Source organism: Phacochoerus africanus, chromosome 9 (genome assembly GCF_016906955.1).
Source record: "Phacochoerus africanus isolate WHEZ1 chromosome 9, ROS_Pafr_v1, whole genome shotgun sequence".
Taxonomy (NCBI): domain Eukaryota; kingdom Metazoa; phylum Chordata; class Mammalia; order Artiodactyla; family Suidae; genus Phacochoerus; species Phacochoerus africanus.
In genome coordinates this window covers 7771663-7791793 of record NC_062552.1, presented here as the reverse complement: position 1 = coordinate 7791793, position 20131 = coordinate 7771663, and the positions used below count along the sequence as shown (strand labels likewise).

Below are 20131 nucleotides of genomic sequence, written 5' to 3'. Positions count from 1 at the left end.
GGGCCTAAAAAGACAATAAATGTTCTTGAAAAAAAAAAAAAAACTTACTGTAGGGTGATACATAAATATGTATGTATACACATGTATTGAAATATAGTGTTTATGCTATATATTATGTAAGCTTCCAGAACATTAGAAAGTGAGCCTTTTTAGAAAGCTGAGCAAAATTATCATAGTCCCTTAAATTTGTAGGGGGTCAGTGTTTTATCACACTCATCAAGGCAAAATCTTTTCTGAGATTATCTAAAAGGTTATCTGAGGGGTTTTGGTTTTTTTGGGGGGGTGGCTTTTTGGCCACATCCATGGCACATGGAAACTCCCAGGCCAGGGACTGGATCCAAGCTTCAGCTATAACCAGCTGTGGCACTATGCCAGATCCTTTAACCCACTGTGCCAGGCCAGGGATTGAATCTCTACCTCTGCAGTGACCCAGGCTGCTGCAGTTGGATTCTTAGCCCACTGCACCACAGCAGGAACTCCTGGAGGCCATTTGTTTAGTCCCCAGAAGCTTTTAAGACACCCCATGCATCAGTCAAGCAAAGGTAGGTAATGCTCAGGAAACAATCTCAGTTTTAGAAACTTAAACAGCAAAGAGTTCTTTTTTTTTTTTTTTCCTTCTCCTTTTTTTTTGCTTCTTAGGGCCACACTCACAGCATATGGAGGTTCCCAGGCTAGGGGTCGAATCGGAGCTACAGCTACCAGCCTACACCACAGCCACATCAATGCAGAATCTGAGCCAAGCCTATGACCTACACCACAGCTCATGGCAACACTAGATCCTCAACCCACTGAGTGAGGCCAGGGATTGAACCTGCAACCTCATGGTTATTAGTCAGCTTCATTTCCACTGCACCACAATGGGAACTCCCACAAAGGGTTATTACTAGTTCATGTTTCATGTCCACCACATAGCTGTCTGGGGGCTCTGCTGGGTGTTGTCATTATTAGGGGAATTGTCATTAACCTGGAAATTTACCAGTCACCCTGGCAGAGGGAATGACGAGCATAGACAATCATGCCTTGGCTCTCTGAGCTTGTCTGGAGGTGGCTTCTCTTCACTCACATTTTCTTAACTAAAGCCAATCACATGGCCACACCCAACTTGTACTGTTCTGGAAATATAATTGTACTGCACATCTGGAGAAAAATCAGGAATGTTTGATGGATAGTCCTCGTAACTACCACATGCTACAAATGCAATAATAAGTCACTGGAAATAATATAACATTGATTTTGAAGTTACCGTTATATCTTCCAAGCTATATTGGTTAACTCAGCTTTCTTCCTTGGTTATAAGAACTGCTAGTGTGGATAATTAAAATATTTTGCTTCTGGCTTTTGTGTTTTGTTTTGATTTTGTTTTTTAGGGTCGCACCCACAGCATATGGAAGGAAGTTCCAAGGCTAGGGGTCAAATCAGAGCTGCAGCTGCCGGCCTACACCACAGCCACAGCAATGTGGGATCTGAGCCATGTCTGCAACCTACACCACAGTTTGTGGCACACCAGATCCTTCACCCACTGAGCGAAGCCGGGGATTGAACCCATGTCCTCACGGATGCTAGTTGGATTCATTTCTGCTGCACCACAACGGGAACTCCGCCTCTGGCTTTTAAATTCATTGTCCCATATGATTTGCGGGGAAGAAGTGCACAGATTTATTTCTCTACTTAGATCTTGTTTTGTGTAATGTCAACACCTATTTGTTTCTTCCGAGAATGCACTAGCTGCTGAGTGTGAGGAGATGGGAAGGGGAGCACCTTGGCTTGGGGCGGGGCAGCCAGGGCCTAACCCCGTGCTGCTGATGGGCCACAAAACGGAGACGAAAACCTCAGTGCTCAGCACGCTCTTTTCGCTTAACCTTGAAAACCCAGAGAAACCGCTTTCTCTCATAAAGATGTAAGTGAAGTGGTCCTTTCAAGTCCTGGAAAGAAGAGCTGCTTTTCTCAGTGTAACAGACCTGAAAGGAATCTCAGCGGACCTGCCACCAAGCAGAGGGCCTGACCACCTCCTGCAGCGATAGCTGTCATCGCTCAGCAAGAACAATCCAGGGTTGTGATCAGCTTGTAATCAGACGCAAAACTGCTTATCTTGCGAATGGAGGCTCTCCTGCCAAGGTGGAGCTGGCAAGTTGCCTGGCCTCAGCAAAGCCCAAGGATGCTTTAGGTCACACGCAGGCTTTTGAGGTGAATGGTACAGGGTTCCCAGGGACCATGGCCACTACCAATTCAGAGGTAACCTGGGTGTTTTAAAGGGACCACCAAAGAGATGGTTGGCAGTTAATGCGGACGGTCAATAAGCCTCTCCTGTTGCCCCCACCTGGGATCCTACTGGAGTTAGTTCAGTTCTGCCTATGGTGCCTGTTGCTGGGCTGTGGAGAAAGCTGGAGGAATGCGTTGTGTGTTTGCACAAAATCAGTAGCTGGAAACAGAAGCCCCAAGTCCCCTTAAGGGCTCTAGACTCAGAACTGGCACATGATTACTTCTGCCACAGAGCAGAAATTGAACAAGAAGACGACCTATACCACAAGAAAATAAATCCAAACAAATTCTACAGGCCGAGGACTATGATGCTAGACAGAAAGTTGGATCCACACAAAGAGGTGAAGATCTCCAGAAATAGTTAAACTGAAAGTGAGGTATAAAAGATATTTGTTAATTGCTCTAAAAGATGACTGATTATCTCAAGCAAAAAATAGCAATGAATGGTAGAATTGTAGAATCATGGCATATATACAAAAGAAAAATGTATACCAACAATAGCACATAAAATAGAAGTAGGAAAGTAGAACTATACATTCTTGTACTGTATAAAACACAGTATATTATGTGAAGATAGACTGATCAATTAGAGATTAGGGCAACCTGAAGAAAGTTAGACAGAGAAAGACAAGCACTGTATGATATCACTTATATGTGGAATCTAAACAATAATACAAGTGAATCTATATACAAAATAGACTCACAGACATAGAAAACAAATTTATGGTTGCCGAAGGGGAGAAAGAGGAAGAGAGGACAAATTAGGAGTGTGGAATTTACAGATACAAACTACTATACATAGAACCGGTAAGTAACAAGGACTTACTACATAGCCTGGTGAATTTCTTCCATATCTTGTAATAACCTGTTAATGGAATATCATTCTTTTTGGCCATGCCCACAGCATAGGGACGTTCCTGGATCAGGGATCAAACCCATGCCAGAGCAGCAACCTGAGCTGCTGTAGTGACAACACCAGGTCCTTAACCTACTGTGCTGTAAAGGAACTCCAATATAATAATAATAATATATATATGTATTTTGTGTGTGTCTTTTTGCCTTTTTTTTCTTGAGCTGCTCCCACAGCATATGGAGGTTCCCAGGCTAGGGGTCTAATCGGAGCTGTAGCTGCCAGCCTACACCAGAGCCACAGCAACTTGGGATCCAAGCCGTGTCTGCAAACTACACCACAGCTCACGGCAACGCCAGATCCTCAACCCACTGAGCAAGGCCAGGGATTGAACCCACAACCTCATGATTCCTAGTCAGATTTGTTAACCACTGCGCCACTACGGGAACGCCAAATTATATATTTTAAAAAAAAATAGAATATCACACTATGCTATACACCTGAAACTAGCACAATATTGTAAATTATATGTGTAACTATACTTCAACTTAAAAAAGAATTCAGGCAACCAAAGTGTATAAAAGACCTAATTTGATTGAGCTGACGTTGGGTGAAACCAGCATTCTACCCAATAACGGCAGAATACACATTATTTAAAAACACATGGAAGATTTACCCAGATAGCTCACAATCTGGGCTAAATGCATCGATTCATACTTTGAAATGCTTCCACACATTTAAAAGAATTAAAACCATACAAAGTAGATTTGTTACCTTAACAGAATTAAACTCTAAAACCATAACAAAGAGCTATCTGGAAAAATCCCAAGTCTTTGGAATTGAAAAATTATTAAATTATACATGGGTAAAAGAGGATCACAGAAAAAGTAGAAAATATTTTGAATTGAATAAAAGTGAAATCACAACATATCAAAATGTGTGGGATGTAGGTAAAGCAATGCTTAGAGGAAAAATTGTAGCATTATATGCCTCTGTCAGAGAAGAAGAAAATCTTAAGTCAATGGTTTGTTTTTACCTTAAGAAATTGAAATAAGAAAAGTAAACTAACCCAAAATAAGAGAAGGGAAACAACAAAGGAAGAGCAGAAATCAGTGAAACTGAAAACAGGAAAACAATGAAACCAAAAGCTTATTCAGTGAAAAGATCAATAACATTGATAAACCTCCAGCTAGACTGACCATGGATATGAGAGGGTTCAAATTACCAATATTAGGAATGAGAGAGGGAACATCACTACAGATCCTGCAGACATTTAAAGGACAATAAGGAAAATACAATGTATGACATTATGCCACAGATCTTAAAAATTTACATAAAATACATTTTTGAAAGGCAAATATTACCAAAGCTCATTCAATATGAAATGTATAACCTGAATGATCTTATGTTTATTAAAGAAATTGAATTCATATTTTAAGTTTTTCTAACAAAGAAAACTTCTGGTTCAGAAAAGTTAAATGGTATGTATCAGAAAATCTTTTGAAGAAGAAAAAGTACCATTTCTACACAAATTTCCCCAGAAAAGAGGAGGGAGTTCTTTCAAACTCGTTTATTGAAACCAGCTTTACCCTGATGCCTAAACCAAATAAAGACACTGTAAGAAAACAGAGTAACAACTTTCAAGAGCACAGAAACAAAAAAGTTCTAACAATACCAGCAGATGGAATTCAACAATATATAGGAATGATAATATATCATTACCAAGTGAGCTTTCTTTTTTTGTTTTTGTTTTTTAAATTACTCAATGAATTTTACTACATTTATAGTTGTACAGTGATCATCATGACCCGATTTTATAGCATTTCCATCCCCAAACCCCAGCCCATCCCCCCAACCCCCAACCTGTCTCCTTTGGAAACCATAAGTTTTTCAAACTCTGTAAGTCAGTATCTGTTATGCAACAAAGTTCATTGTGACCTTTTTTTAGATTCCACATGTAAGTGATAGCATATGATGTTGGTGTCTCACTGTCTAACTTCACTTAGAATAATAATTTCTAGGTCCATCCATGTTGCTGCAAATGCCATTACTTTCCTTTTAATGGCTGAGTAATATTCCATTGTGTACATGTACCACATCTTCTTTATCCACTCTGTCGATGGACATTTAGGTTGTTTCTATATCTTCGCAGTGAACATTGGAGTACATGTATCTTTTCGAGTCACGGTTTTCTCTGGATAGATGCCCAGGAGTGGGATTGCTGCATCAAATGGTAGTTCTATTTCTAGTTTTCTGAGGAATCGCCATATGGTTTTCCACAGTGGTTGCACCAGTTTACATCCCACCAACAGTGTAATAGGGTTCTCTTTTCTCCAAACCCTCTCCAGCGTTTATTGTTTATAAACTTTTTGATGATGGCCATTCTGGCCCATGTAAGGTGGTACCTCATAGTGGTTTTGATTTGCCTTTCTCTAATAATTAGTGATATTGAACATCTTTTCATGTGTTTTTTGGCCATCTCTATGTCTTCTTTGGAGAATTGTCTGTTTAGATCTTCTTCCTATTTTTTGATTGGGTTGTTTGTTTTTTTGGTACTGAGCTGTAGGAGATGTTTATAAATTTTGGAGATTAGTCCCTTGTCAGTCACTTCATTTCCACATATTTTCTCCCATTCTGTGGTTGTCTTTTCATTTTGTTTAGGGCTCCTTTGCTCTGCAGAAACTTTTAAGTTTAATTAAGTCCCATTTGTTTATTTTTGTTTTTATTGTCATTACTCTAGGAGGTGGATCTAAGAAGATATTGCTGTGGTTTATGTCAGAGAGTGTTTGGCCTATATTTTCCTCTAAGAGATTTATAGTATCTGGTCTTATATTTAGGTCTTTAATCCATTTTGAGTTTATTCTTGTGTATGGTGTTAAGAAGCATTCTAATTTCATTCTCTTACATGTGGCTGTCCAGTTTTCCCAGCACCACTTATTGAACAGACTGTCTTTTCTCCACTGTATATTCTTGCTTCCTTTGTCATAGATTAGTTGACTGTAGATGCGTGGGTTTAATTCTGGGCTTTCTATCCTGTTCCATTGATTTATATTTCTTTGTGCCAGTACCATACTGTTTTGATGACTGTGGCTTCATAGTATAGTCTGAAGTCAGGGATTCTGATTCCTCCAGCTCCATTTTTCTTTCTCAGGATGGCTTTGACTATTCTGGGTCTTTTGTGCTTCCAAACAGACTTTAAAATATTTTGTTCTGGTTCTGTGAAAAATGTCCTTGGTCATTTGATAAGGATTGCATTGAATCTGTAAATTGCCTTGCGTAGTATAGTCATTTTGATAATATTGACTCTTTCAATGCAAGAGCATGTTATGTCTTTCCATCTGTTTGTGTCATCTTTGATTTCTTTCATCAGCCTCTTATAGTTTCCAGAGTCCAGTTCTTTTGTGTCTTTAGGTAGGTTAATTCCTAAGTATTTTATTCCTTTTGATGTGATGGTAAATGGGATCATTTCCCTAATTTCTCTCTCTCTCTCTTTTTTTTTTTGTCTTTTGTCCTTCTGGGGCCACACCCACGCCATATGGAGGTTCCCAGGTTAGGGGTCCAGTCAGAGCTGTAGCTGCCAGCCTATGCCAGAGCCATAGCAACACCAGGTCCAAGCCACATCTGAGACCTATTCCAGAGCTCACAGCAACGCTGGATCCTTAACCCACAGAGCGAGGCCAGGGATCAAACCTGCAACCTCTTGGTTCCTAGTTGGATTCATTTCTGCTGTGCCATGACAGGAACTCCTCCCTAATTTCTCTGTCTGATCTTTCATTGTTAGTATATACAAATGCAGTCCATTTCTGTGTATTAATTTTGTATCCTGAGACTTTGCCAAATTCATTGATGAGATCTAACAGTTTTCTGGTAGTGTCTTTAGGATTTTTTAGGTATAGTATCATGTCATCTGCAGATAGTGATGGTTTTACTTCTTCCTTTCCAATTTGGGTTCCTTTGGTTTCTTTTTCCTCTCTTTTTGCCATGGATAGGACTTCCAAAACTATGTTGAATAGTAGTGGCAAGAGCGGACATCCTTGTCTTGTTCCTGATCTCAGTGGGAATTCTTTCAGCTCTTCACCATTGATGTTAGCTGTGGGTTTGTCATATATGGCCTTTATTAAGTTGAGGTAGATTTCTCTATGCCCACTTTCTGAAAAGTTTTTATCAGAAATGGTTGTTGGATTTTGTCAAAGGCTTTTTCTGCATTTCTTGAGAGGATCATATGTTTTTTTTTTCATTTATTCTCATTTAAGAAGTATATCCTACAACAGAAATCATTACTGAATAATGCAATGCATTTATTTTATTTATTTTATTTTTTTAATTCTGAAATTTTATTTTTATTTTTTACAGAATAAAATACATACATTTACACACAATTACATTCACACAGATTTATTATATCATGGATCTTAAGAAACAGATTAAGTGACTCCTACTGGAGAAGTGGAATGGAAAATATGCTGAGACAAATAGGAAATTTATTCTATACTTTATCCCAATTTTATGGCTTTCATCTTTACTACTTAGTTTTATCTATTATATTTCAATTTTTCTTTAAAAATTAGCATTATATTAAAATTGTTATATTGTGCAACTAAAATTTATAAAGAAGAAAGCCTTATATACCATTAAATATTTTATATAGCATAGTAAAAAGAATAACTTAACTGGTAAGAATAACAAAAATAATACACCCTCTGAAAATAAGTAAAATATAAAATGCATAAATTGGTTAAAAAACAGTGTAACTATATAAATATGTCCTCACAATTTGTTATATCTTATTGATTCTTCAATATAGGCATTACATCATTCTAGGCGATGTGATAAACAAGACATTATAGACCTTACATTGTATCATGGAGAGAAATAGTTATTAATAATACAATTGTAGAACTGTATTATTTAATTGTACAGTGGCATTGCTTAATTATAATTATCATAAATTCTTTGATGGAGAGGAAATCAGAATCAGATCTAAGAAGACTTCAGCCTTCCAAGAATGATGTCAAATGACCCCATTCATGGTGAATTATGCACTTATTTACTAAGAGATATATTTCTTCTCCAGAGATTCCTTGTTTGTGTATCAATTGTAGATTTTTGGTTTGCAGTTATTCTGAAGTTTTGATGTATGTATGTATGTATGTGAGATTGTTTTAAGTTGTTGTTCTCTTAATTGCAAGTTCATCTCTGGTGTCCCGCATTTGTACCCACCTCTTCTCATGATTTCTGATTTTGATGGTATAATTGTGCATGGATGATTTTGTATCTTTACTGTATATATACCTTTACTGGTGAGCCTTGTCATTTGTGGAATTTTTGCTCCTGTTGCTGATCTTTTCCTTCCTGCCTAGAGAAGCTCCTTTAGTATTTGTTGTAAGGCTGGTTTAGTGTTGCTGAATTCTCTCAGCTTTTGCTTATCTGAGGTTTTTATTTCTCCTTCAAATCTGAATGAGAGCTTTGCTGGGTAAAGTAATCTTGGCTGGAGGTTTTTTCCTTTCATCACGTTATATATATCATGCCACTCCCTTCTGGCCTGCAGAGTTTCTGCTGAAAAATCTGCCGATAACCTTATTGGAGTTCCCTTGTATGTTACTTGTTTCTTTTCCCTAGCTGCTTTCAAGATTTTCTCTTTGTCTTTAATTTTGGTCAGTTTGATTAATATGTGTCTCAGTGTATTCCTCCTTGGTTTTATTTTATATGGTACTCGTTGTGCTTCCTGGATTTGAGTGAGTGATTCCTTTCCCATGTTAGGGAAATTTTCAGCTATTATCTCTTGGAATATTTTTTCTGTCCCCTTCTCTCTCTCTTCTCCTTCTGGCACCCCTATAATATGGATGTTGGTGTGTTTAACATTGTCCCAGAGTTCTCTGAGACTCTCTTCATTTGTTTTCAACCTTTTTTCTCTTTTCTGTTCTGCATCCATAATTTCCACTAATCTGTCCTCCACCTCGCTTATTCGTTCTTCTGCCTCCAGTCTTCTGCTGTTAGCTGCTTCTTGTGAATTTTTTATTTCAGCTATTGTATTTTGCATCTCTTCTTGTTTAAGTTTTATATCTTGTATCTCTTTGGTCAGTGTTTCCTGTAAGTTATCCATCTTTGCCTCCAGTTTATTTCCAATGTCTTGCATCATCTTCAGCATTGACAGTCTAAAGTCTTTTTCTTGGAGGCTGAGAATCTCCTCATTGTCTAGCTGTTTTTCTGGGGTTTTTCCTTTCTCCCTCATCTGAGTTATAGTTCTCTGTCTTTTCATTTTTATAGGTTTTTGGTGTGGTGACCTTTTTACAGATAATAGGGTTGTAGCCTCTCTTACTTCTGGTGTCTGCCCCCCTTGTGGCTTAAGTCGGTATGGGGGGCTTGCTGTAGTCTTCCTGATGGGAGGGGCTGATGCCTGCCCACTGGTAGGTGGAGCTGATTCTAATCCCTCTGTTGGGTGGGGCTTAGTCTCTGGATGGGATTAGAGGCAGCTATCTGCCTGAGGGGTCTTTAGGCAGCCTGTTTACTGAGGGTTGGGGCTGTGATCCCACCTGGATTGTTGTTTGCCCTGGGGCTTCTCAGTGCTGACTGACAGGTGGGGCCAGATTTTCCCAAAATGGCCACCTCCAGAGAAAGGCACTGCAGCTGAATATTCCTGAGAGCTTTGCCTTCAATGTCCTTCCCTCACAACAAGCCACATTCACCCCTGTTTTCCCAGGATGTCCTCTAAGAACTGCAGTCAGGTTTGACCTAGGTTCCTGTAGAGACCTCGCTCTGCCCTGGGACCTAGTCCACGTGAAAGTCTGTGTGTGCATTTTAAGAATGGGGTCTCGGTTTCCCCCAGTCCCGTGGAGCTCCTGCGCACAAGCCCCACTGGCCTTCAATGCCAGATGCTCCAGGGGCTCTTTCTCCCAGTGCCAGTTCCCAGCACGTGAGGGTTTGATGTGGGGCTCAGAACTCTCACTCCTGTAGGTGATTCTCTGTGAGCCATTTAGTTTTCAGTCTGTGGAGCTTCCCACCCGGGAGGTATGGGGTTGTTTATATCGTGTAATCACCCCTCCTACCTCTTGATGTGGCCTCCTCTTTTTCTTCTGGAGTAGGGTATGGGTTTCTGATCCATTTGAGTGGAGATTGCTCAGTCTTTAGTTGTGAATTTTTGTTGTTTTTAGGAGAGAAGTTGAGCTCCAGTCCTTCTATTCCGCCATCTTAATCCCGTCTCAGGATCATATGGTTTTTATTCTTCAGTTTGTTAATGTGGTGTATCATACTGACTGATTTGTATATATTGAAGAATCCTTACATCTGTGGGATAAATCCCACTTAATTGTGATGTACAATCCTTTTAACGTACTGTTGGATTCAGTTTGGTAGTATTTTGTTGAGGATTTTTGCATCGATGTTCATCAGTGATATTGGACTGTAATTTTCTTTTTTGTGGTATCTTTGTCTGGTTTTGGTATCAGAGTGATGGTGGCCTCATAGAATGAGTTTGGGAAAGTTTCTTCCTCTGCAATTTTTTGGAATAGTTTCAGAAGGATAGGTGTTAGCTCTTCTCTAAATGTTTGGTAGAATTTGCCCGTGAAGCCATCTGGTCCTGGACTTTTGTTTGTTGGAAGTTTTTTAATCAGTTTCAATTTCAGTACTTGTGATTGTTCCATTCATCTTTTCTATTTCATCTTGGTTTAGTCTTGGAAGATTGTACTTCTCTAAGAATTTGTCCATTTCTTCTAGGTTTTCCATTTTATTGGCTTACAGTTGCATATAGTAGTCTCTTATGATCCTTTGTATTTCTGTGATGTCTGTTGTAACTTGTCTTTTTTCATTTCTAATTTTATTGATTTGAGTCCTCTTTTTTTCTTGATGAGTCTGGCTAAGGGCTTATCAATTTTATTAATCTTTTCAAAGAACCAGCTTTTTGATTCATTGATCTTTTCTATGGTTTTCTTCATTTCTATTTCATTTATTTCTGCTCAGATCTTTATGATTTCTTTCCTTCTGCTGACTTTGGGTCTTGTCTTTTCCTGTCTCTCTAGCTGCTTTAGATATAAAGTTAGGTTGTTTATTTGGGCTTTTTCTTGTTTCCTGAGGTAGGCTTGTATTGCTATAAACTTCCCTCTTAGATCCACTGCTCGTGTTGCATCCCATAGGTTTTGGAGTGTTCTGTCTTTGTTGTCACTTCTAGATATTTTTTAATTTCCTCTTTGATTTCTTCAGTGATCCATTGGTTGTTTAGTAGCATGTTGTGTAGTCTCCACATGTTAGTGTTTTTTGCAGTTTTTTTCTTGCTGTCGATTTCCAGCTATAAAGCATTGTAGTCAGAAAAGATGCTTGATATGATTTCAATTTTCATAAATTTACCAAAGCTTGATTTGTGGTCCACAATGTGATCTATCCTAGGGAATGTTCCATGTGCACTTGAGAAGAATGTGTGTTCTGTTGCTTGTGGATGGAATGTTCTATAACTATTTGGTCCATCTGGTCTAATGCTTCATTTAGGGCCTGTGTTTCCTTGTTGATTTCCTGTCTGGATGATCTGTCCATTGCTGGAAGTGGGGTGTTAAAGTTCCCCACTATTATTGTGTTATTGTCAATTTCTCCTTTTAAGGTTGTTAGTAATTGCCTTATATATTGAGGTGATCCTATATTGGGTGCATATATATTTACAATTGCCATATCTTCTTCTTGGATTGATCATTTGATCATTGTGTAAAGTCCTTCTTTGTCTCTTATAATATTCTTTATTTTAAGGTCTATTTTGTCTGGTATGAGTATTGATACTCCAGGGTATTTTTTTAAATCCCTCTTTTTTTTTTTTTTTTGTAGGGCTGCACGCATAGCATATGGCCAGGGATTGAACCTGCATCCTCATGGATACCAGCCAGATTCATTTCTGCTGAGCTACAATGGGAACTCCTACTCCAGCTTTCTTTTGATTTCTGTTTGCATGGAATATTTTCTTCCATCTTCTCACTTTCAATTTGTATGTGTCCCTAGAAGTGAAGTGGGGCTCTTGAAGACAGCATATATATATGGGTCTTGTTTTTGTATCCATTCAGCGACCCTGTGTCTTTTGGTTGGGGCATTTAGTCCATTTACATTTAAGGTAATTATTGATATGTATGTTCTTATTGCCATTTTATTAACTGTTTTGGATTTGTTTTTGCTGGTTTTTTCTTCCTTTCTTTTCTTGTTCTTTCCTCTTGTGGTTTGATGACTATATTCAGAGTTGTATTTAAGTTGATTTTTCTTATTTGTGTATCTATTGTAGATTTTTGGTTTGCTGTTACCCTGAAGTTTTGATATAGGAGTCTATGAGATTGTTTTAAGTTGTTGGTCTCTTAATTGCAAGTGCATCTCCAGTATCAGTATCCTGCATTTGTACCCTCCTCTTCTCATGATTTCTGATTTTTGGTAGCACATGTATGCATGGATGATTTCCTACATTTACTGTGTATATGCTTTTACTGGTGAGCCTTTTCATTTGTAGTATTTTTGTTGCTGGTTGTGGCCCTTTCTTTTCTGCCTAGAGAAGTTGCTTTAGTATTTGTTGTAAAGCTTGTGTAGTGGCTGAATTCTCTTAGCTTTTTCTTGTCCCTAAAGCTTTTGATTTCTCCTTCAAATCTGAATGAAAGCCTTGCTGGGTAAAGTAATCTTGGTTGGAGGTTTTTTTTCCTTTCATCATTTTAAGTATATTGTGCCACTCCTTTTTGGCCTGCAGAGTTTCTGCTGAAAAATCTGCCGATAACCTTATCGGGGTTCCCTTGTATGTTATTTGTTTCTTTTCCCTAGCTGCTTTCAGTATTTTCTCTTTGTCTTTAATTTTGGTCAATTTGATTAATATGTGTCTCAGGGTGTTCCTCCTTGGGTTTACTTTATATGGTACTCGTTGTGCTTCCTGTATTTGAGTGAGTGGTTCCTTTCCCATGTTAGGGAAGTTTTTGGCTATTATCTCTTCAAATATTTTTTCCATCCCTTTCTCTCTTCTCCTTCTGGCGCCCCTATAATACAGATGTTGGTGCATTTAACATTGTCCCAGAGTTCCCTGAGACTCTCTTCATTTGTTTTCAATCTTTTTTCTCTTTTCTATTCTGCATCAGTGATTTCCACTAGTCTGTTCTCCACTTCACTTATTGTTCTTCTGCCTCCTGTATGCTGCTGTTGGTTGCTTTTAATGAATTTTTTATTTCCGTTATTGTATTTTGCATCTCTTCTTGCTTAAGTTTTAAATCTTGTATTTTTTTGCTCAGTGTTTCCTGTAAATTATCAAACTTTGCCTACAGTCTATTTCCAGTGTCCCCGCCTCATCTTCACTATCATCAGTCTAAAGACTTTTTCCTGGAGGCTGATAATCTCCAGATCACTTGGTTGTTTTTTTGGGTTTTTTTTTTTCTTGTTCCCTTATCTGAGTTATAGTTCTCTGCCTTTTCATCTTTATAGGTTTTTGGTGTGGTCTCCTTTTTGGAAACAATAAAGTTGTAGCCTCTCTTACTTCTGATGTTTGCCCCCCTTGTGGCTGAAGTTGGTATGGGGGCTTGCTGTAGGCTTCCTGATGGGAGGAACTAGTGCCTGCCCACTAGTAGGTGGAGCTGATTCTTATCCCTCTGGTGGGTGGGGCTGTGTGCCTGGGGAGTCTTTATGCAGCCTGTTTACTGATGGGTGGGGCCGTGATCCCACCTGGATTATTGTTTGGCCTGGGGGTCTCAGCAGTGATGGGTGGGGCCAGATTGTCCCAAAAATGGCCCCCACTAGAGGAACACACACTGATAAATATCCCTGGGAGCTTTGCCTCCAATGTCTTCCCCTACAACAAGCCACGGTCACCCCCTGTATTCCTAGGAGATCCTCCAAGAACTGAAGTCAGGTCCGACCCAGATTCCTATGGAATCTCTGCTTTTCCCTGGGACCCAGTGCACATGAAAGCCTGTGTGCGCCTTTCCAGAATGGGGTCTCTGTCTCCCTGAGTCCTGTGGAGCTCCTGTGCACAAGCCCCACTGGCCTTCAACACCAGTCACTCTGGGGACTCTTTCTCCCAGTGCCAGATCTCCAGGCATGGGGACCCAATGTGGGGCTCAGAACTCTCACTCCTGTAGGTGAGTCTCTGTTATACAGTTGCTTTCCAGTCTATGGGCTGCCCACCTGGTGGATATGGGGTTGCTTATATCATGCAGTGCCCCTCCTACCATATTGATGCGGCCTCCTTTTTGTCTTCTGGAGTAGGATCTTTTTTGAAATTTTCCAGTCTATTTGGTTGAAGGTTGTTCAGCATTTGGTTGTAATTTTGTTGTTTCTGTGAGAGAAGGTGAGCTGCAGTCCTCCTATTCCTCCATCTTCCATGTCCTATATATCCTAACATGAGCACTCCAGGGATCCACAAGAAACATCAGCAGGCACTGCAAACAAACAAAAAAACCCAAGTGAGCTTTCAACATTCATTCATGTGCATTCAACATTCAAAAATGAGTCAGTGAAGTCATTTACCATATTGACAAACTAAGGAAGAAAAATATGATTATCTCAATAAGCATGGCAAAAGCATTTCACCACATTCGACATTTGTTTATTAAAAAAAATCTCTCAGCAAACTATGAAAAGAGAGAATTTGCTCAGTCTGATAAAGGTCCTCTACCAAAAAATCCTATAGCCATCGTCATATGTAATAGTGAAAGTCTGAAAGCTTTACCCTCGATTTTAGGAATAAGGAATAGATGTCAGCTCTCATACTCCCATTCGCCGTCATATTGGTGGTTCTGCTCAATTTAATGAATCAAGGAGAGGAGGCAGTTCTTGCTGTGGCTCAGCGGAAACAAATCTGACTAGTATCCATGAGTATGCAGGTTCGATCCCTGGCCCTTGCTCAGCGGATTAAGGATCTGACGTTGCCATGAGCTGTGGCATAGGTCACAGAGGCGGCTGGGATCTGGCGCTGCTGTGGCTGTGGCATAGGCCGGCAGCTGCTGCTCTGATTCAACCCCTAGCCTGGGAACCTCCATCTGCCACAGGTGAGGCCCTAAAAAGGAAAAAAAGGAAAAAAAGAAAAGGAAATAAAAGGCATACTGATAGTTCAGGAGGAAATACAACTGTCTCTATTCACAGATGACATGATTGTATATATGGAAATCTCAAAGAAGCTACAAATGAGCTTCTAGAGTGAATAACTCTAGGAAAATCACAAGATACAATGTTGATGTACAAAATATCAATGATAATTCTATAAACTAGCAATAACCATAGTTGAAATTCTTAAAAATAATTTACAGTAGCACACAAAAAATTAAACAGTTATAAATCCAAAGAAATAGATGCAAGATGCACTTAAAAACTACAAAACAGTGATGACACAAGTCAATGAAATTGTATGTGGAAGAAATACTGGTTCATGGATTGGAAAACAATATCATTTAAGATGCCAGTTTTCTCCAAATCATTCTATAGATTCAACACAATCCAAATCAAACTTTCTGCAAGAATTTTTGTGGAATGTTGACAAGCTGATGCTAAAATTTACATGGGAAAGCAAAGGAGTTAGAATGACAAAAACAAATTTTGAAAAAAGAATGGAAAACTTACAAACTTGATTTCAAGACTCTAAAAGAAGCCTGTTATTGGTGAAAAGATAATACACGTAGATCAATGCAACAGAAGAGAAAGCTCAGTAATGGATCCACACGCATATGGTCAGTTGATTTTTGACAAGGGTGCAAAGGCAACCCAAAAGAAAAAACATGGTCTATTCAACAAATGGTGCTGAGGGTTAAAGATCCAGGTTGCGGCTGTGACACAGGTTGGATCTCTGTGAACCTCCACATGCCACAGGTGTGGCCAAAAAAAATTTAAAAATAAAGTAAATACAATGTACTCTTTAAAGACAAACAAATGGTACTGAAACAAGTGGACATCCATATGCAAAAAAAGAAAAGAAAACGAATTTTGATCCTTTGCATCAAATACAAAAATTAACTGAAAATAAATCATGTAGTTGTAAGCGTAAAACAGCACGACAGGAGTTCCCGTCGTGGCACAGCGGAAACGAATCCGACTAGGGACCACCAAGTTGCGGGTTCCATCCTTGGCCTTGCTTAGTGGGTTAAGGATCCGGCGTTGCCGTGAGCTGTGGTCTAGGTCACAGATGCAGCTTGGATCTGGTGTGGCTGCGGCTCTGGCATAGGCTGGTGGCTACAGCTCCAACTGAACCCCTAGCCTAGGAACCTCCGTATGCCACGGGTGCAGCCCTAAAAAGACAAAGACAAAACAAAACATAGCACTGCAAAATTTCTAGAAGAAAATATAAGGAGAAACTCTTTATGACAATGGGATGGCAGTATTTCTTTTTTTTAAATTTTATTGGAGTGTAATTGATTTACAATGTTGTACTAGTTTCCAGTATTTCTTATATACAACACCAAAAGCATAATTCATTTTAAAAAAAGAAAGAACTTGGACATCATCAAAATTAAGACCTGTTTGAAACAAGCCATAGAGTAGAAGGAAATATTTGTTCCTTGCAGTAAATAAAGAAGTTGTATCCAGAATACATAATGAACTCTCAAAAGTCAATAATAAGAAAACAACCCAATAAAAACTGGGCAAAAGATTTAAAGAGACTCTTTACCCAAGAAGACATACTGGTGGCAAATGCACACATGAAACATGCCCAGGAAAACTATTGAATGGATAAATGAATGAACAAGTGAGGTTTTGCTTCCCAAAGGTATCTCTGCCACCTGATTCACTTCTTTTTTTTTTTTTTTTTTTTGGTCTACGTCCAAGGCATACGAAAAGTTCCTGGGCCAGGAATCAAACTCATGCCACAGCAGTGACAATGCTGGATTTTTAACCCACTCTGCCACCAGGGAACTCCTTGATTAACTCTTTAGAATTCATTTTAGTGATTATTCTAGCAACTAGAACACTTGAAAATTACTCTAGTACAAACATACATACTAAAGCCAGATAAAAATAAGTTGTAAGTATCTCTATCTCAGGCATCTTCTAGTAGGGTGAATAATTTTTTTAAAAGCTATATTGAGTAAACACAGCAAAATATTTCATAGGGCTTCTTCTTATGGTATTTCTTAGTAAAATCATGATATCATGCCAAGTTCATCTGAGTCAAACACTTTAGTGAAGACTCATTGGGTTTGGTCCAAGTTCTCAGCTTTCTAAAGATCTGGTTTAATACAGGGGTGGACTTAGACTATTCAGATAAGACCACAAACATGATAGATTCCCATAAATTTTCCTCTCTCGGTTAGGCTTTGGATTGATACTCAGTATCAGTGAGTTTAAAGATAATACCACTAGACAAAAGCAGAGCAAACAGGAATTTTTCTCGTGGCTCAGTGGGTCAAGGATCTGGCTTTCTCACTGCAGTGGCTCAGGTCACTGCTGAAGCTTGGGTTCAGTTCTTGGCCTAGGATCCTCCACATACCTCAAGCACGGCCAAAAATAATTATATTTTTTTAAAAAAAGAATGAAGATAGACATCCATCCATAACCCTAACTAGGCCACATGTGTGAGAAGATCACCCCACCACAACTGGGCTGGAGCAGGAGTTTCTGCTTTGTTTCAATGCTAACAGTTAATTTCCTCGGCTCTCCTCATTTGCAGAAAGTAGAATTCAGAGTTGCTATTGCTGGAGTTCCCGTTGTGGCTCAGTGGTAATGAACCTGTCTAGTATCCATGAGGATGTGGGTTTGATCCCTGGCCCTGCTCACTGGGTTAAGGATCTGGTGTTACCATGAGCTGAGCCACAGATATGGCTCAGATCTGGCGTTGCTGTGGCTGTGACATAGGCCAGCAGCTGCAGCTCCAATGTGACCCTTAGCCTGGGAACCTCCGTATACTACAGGTGCAGCCCTAGGAAAAAAAAAAAAAATCCAAGTTGCTATTGCCTTCTTTTCGTGAAGACTTTATTAAGATGATTAAGAGGCCTCTGAAATTACATACTTCTCCCTTGGTCTCTGTTTCAACCTTTTAAATTTCGATTCACTCTCTTCTGGCAGAGTAAAGTGTGTTGTCTCAGGAAAACATGTTCGTTTGTTTTTTTTTCTATTTGTTTTGTCTTTTTTTTTCCAGAAGTGGAGTAAAGGTGACTGACCTGTCCCCCAGCCAGTTCCGAAGGACATCAGTTAGTTTTAAATTGTTTGCTTAAGAGATTCAAAAAGTTATGAGGAGACTGAAGCACAGGACCCAAGACAGTGCCAGCCCGAGGGGTCATTCACACCGTGAGAGTTAGCAAAGCGTGGTGGCCTTGAGGGACGCAAACATTTCAGTAGACTAGAGGGAAATGGGGGAAAAAAAAAATCTAACGATGAAGGCATTTCAGGGCATCTGCGGCAACTTAAAAGTTCAAAGGGGTTTTTTCTGTAGAACCCGCCTCCCGGGCGGTGGTCTCCGCTTCCTCTTACTCGTGTGGCCAGCAAAAAAAAGTGAACCCTATGATCAAGTGGACTGAGACAAGTGCTCTGATTTAGTAAAGTCTGTCTTGTCCTTCAGAGGCCACACTCAGACTCCAGAATCATTGTTCAAGGAAGATGCTTGACTCTGTGGACCTGTGGGTAAGGAGAAGGCCCCGAAGAGGAAGCAGGAGTCCCATGAAACTGATCTCCTCTCTAATCTAGAGAAAAGCGTAAAACCAAATGGAACACGTGATCCTACAATTCCTTTGAAAATCCCTTTGCAAAGGAATGTGATACCCACACGTGACCCGAGTTCTTCAGCAGACCATGACGTGGAAACAGATTTCCTATGAGGGGGGAACAGCGGATGATTCCGGAACTGGAAGCAGTCACCCTTGCAGAATATGCTTCAAAAATGCTTTTACAAGGGAAACAGTTTCATCTAGCCTTGGCAAGCATACTTTCACCCCAGGAGAACTTAAAAGAGAGGAAAATCTTGAATCTGGCTATGTCCAAAGTGTCCAGCATAGGGAGTTCCCTTCGTGGCTCAGTGGTTAACGAACCCGACCAGGATCCATGAGGATTCAGTTTCCATCCCTGGCCGCGCTCAGTGGGTTCAGGATCCAGCGTTGCCGTGAGCTGTGGTGTAGGTTGCAGACGCGGCTCAGATCCCTGGTTGCTGTGGCTGAGGCGTAGGCTGGTAGCTGTAGCTCCGATTCTATCCCTAGCCTGGCAATCTCCATATGCCGCACGTGTGGCCCTAAAAATCAAAAACAGAAAAAAAGGGGGTCCAGCATGTTTTGAAAGATGTCAGTGGAGTGCAGGCTCTTGAAAGTTCTGTTCAACACGAGACTGAAGACGACAGAGAAACCAACACCTTTTATCCAAAATACGTTTGACAGCCCACTGCAAGTCATGGCATATGTCGATGCCATAAACCAGGACGGCAACCACAGCCTTCAGGTTCAGTGTGGCTTGATCGTGGTGGCCTGCAGAGATGGGTCCCCCGCCCACCCCATTTCACACAGCCCTCTGTTCCCAGTACCGGGCAAAGGGGCTTCTGCGACTGGAAGAGTTCTCAAGGAAAAGACCCAAGATGTTCTGGAACCACACTGGGGGGCAGGATGCTGTCTGGGAGCTGTCAGCACTTGCCCAGAGTTTGGGAAGGTGCCCCACTCTCCTGCGAGCTCAGACTAGGTGCCACGGGATCTGAGAGCTGCATTAGCACGAGCTGAGCTAGCAATTTGTTGAAATGTAACCAAACAGACAAAGGCAGAAAAGTTACATTTAAAGAGCCGGAATTCCACACATAAAAGACCAATAAGGCTACCTCTGACTGGCATTTACCTGAAAGAAAGGCCAGCAGGATTGGCACAGTGTTGGCGGCTCTTAGAATCACCCCCCACCCCCTGCATCGACCTTTCTGTGTCCCGGGCAGGATGCCCAGTCTCTGAACTGAGGCTGAGGTCAGGCAAGGTGTGCTGAACACGTCCCCAGGGCACAGCAGGAGGGAGGGGGCCACACCCCTGCCCTGGGAGAGGGGAGCATGAGAGGTGGCATCAGCCAACCACCACAGCCAGTGCACTTTCCTAAAACTTGTTTTATATGCTGGGGTTCTTGATGCTCCATTTTGGGGAAGAA

At 40.3% G+C, this 20131-nt stretch overlaps 1 pseudogene; it reads left to right on the top strand.

Annotated features, from left to right (window-relative positions):
- LOC125135689 (mitochondrial genome maintenance exonuclease 1-like) overlaps positions 1 to 20131 on the top strand; it is a 27801-nt pseudogene extending 7670 nt beyond the window's left edge.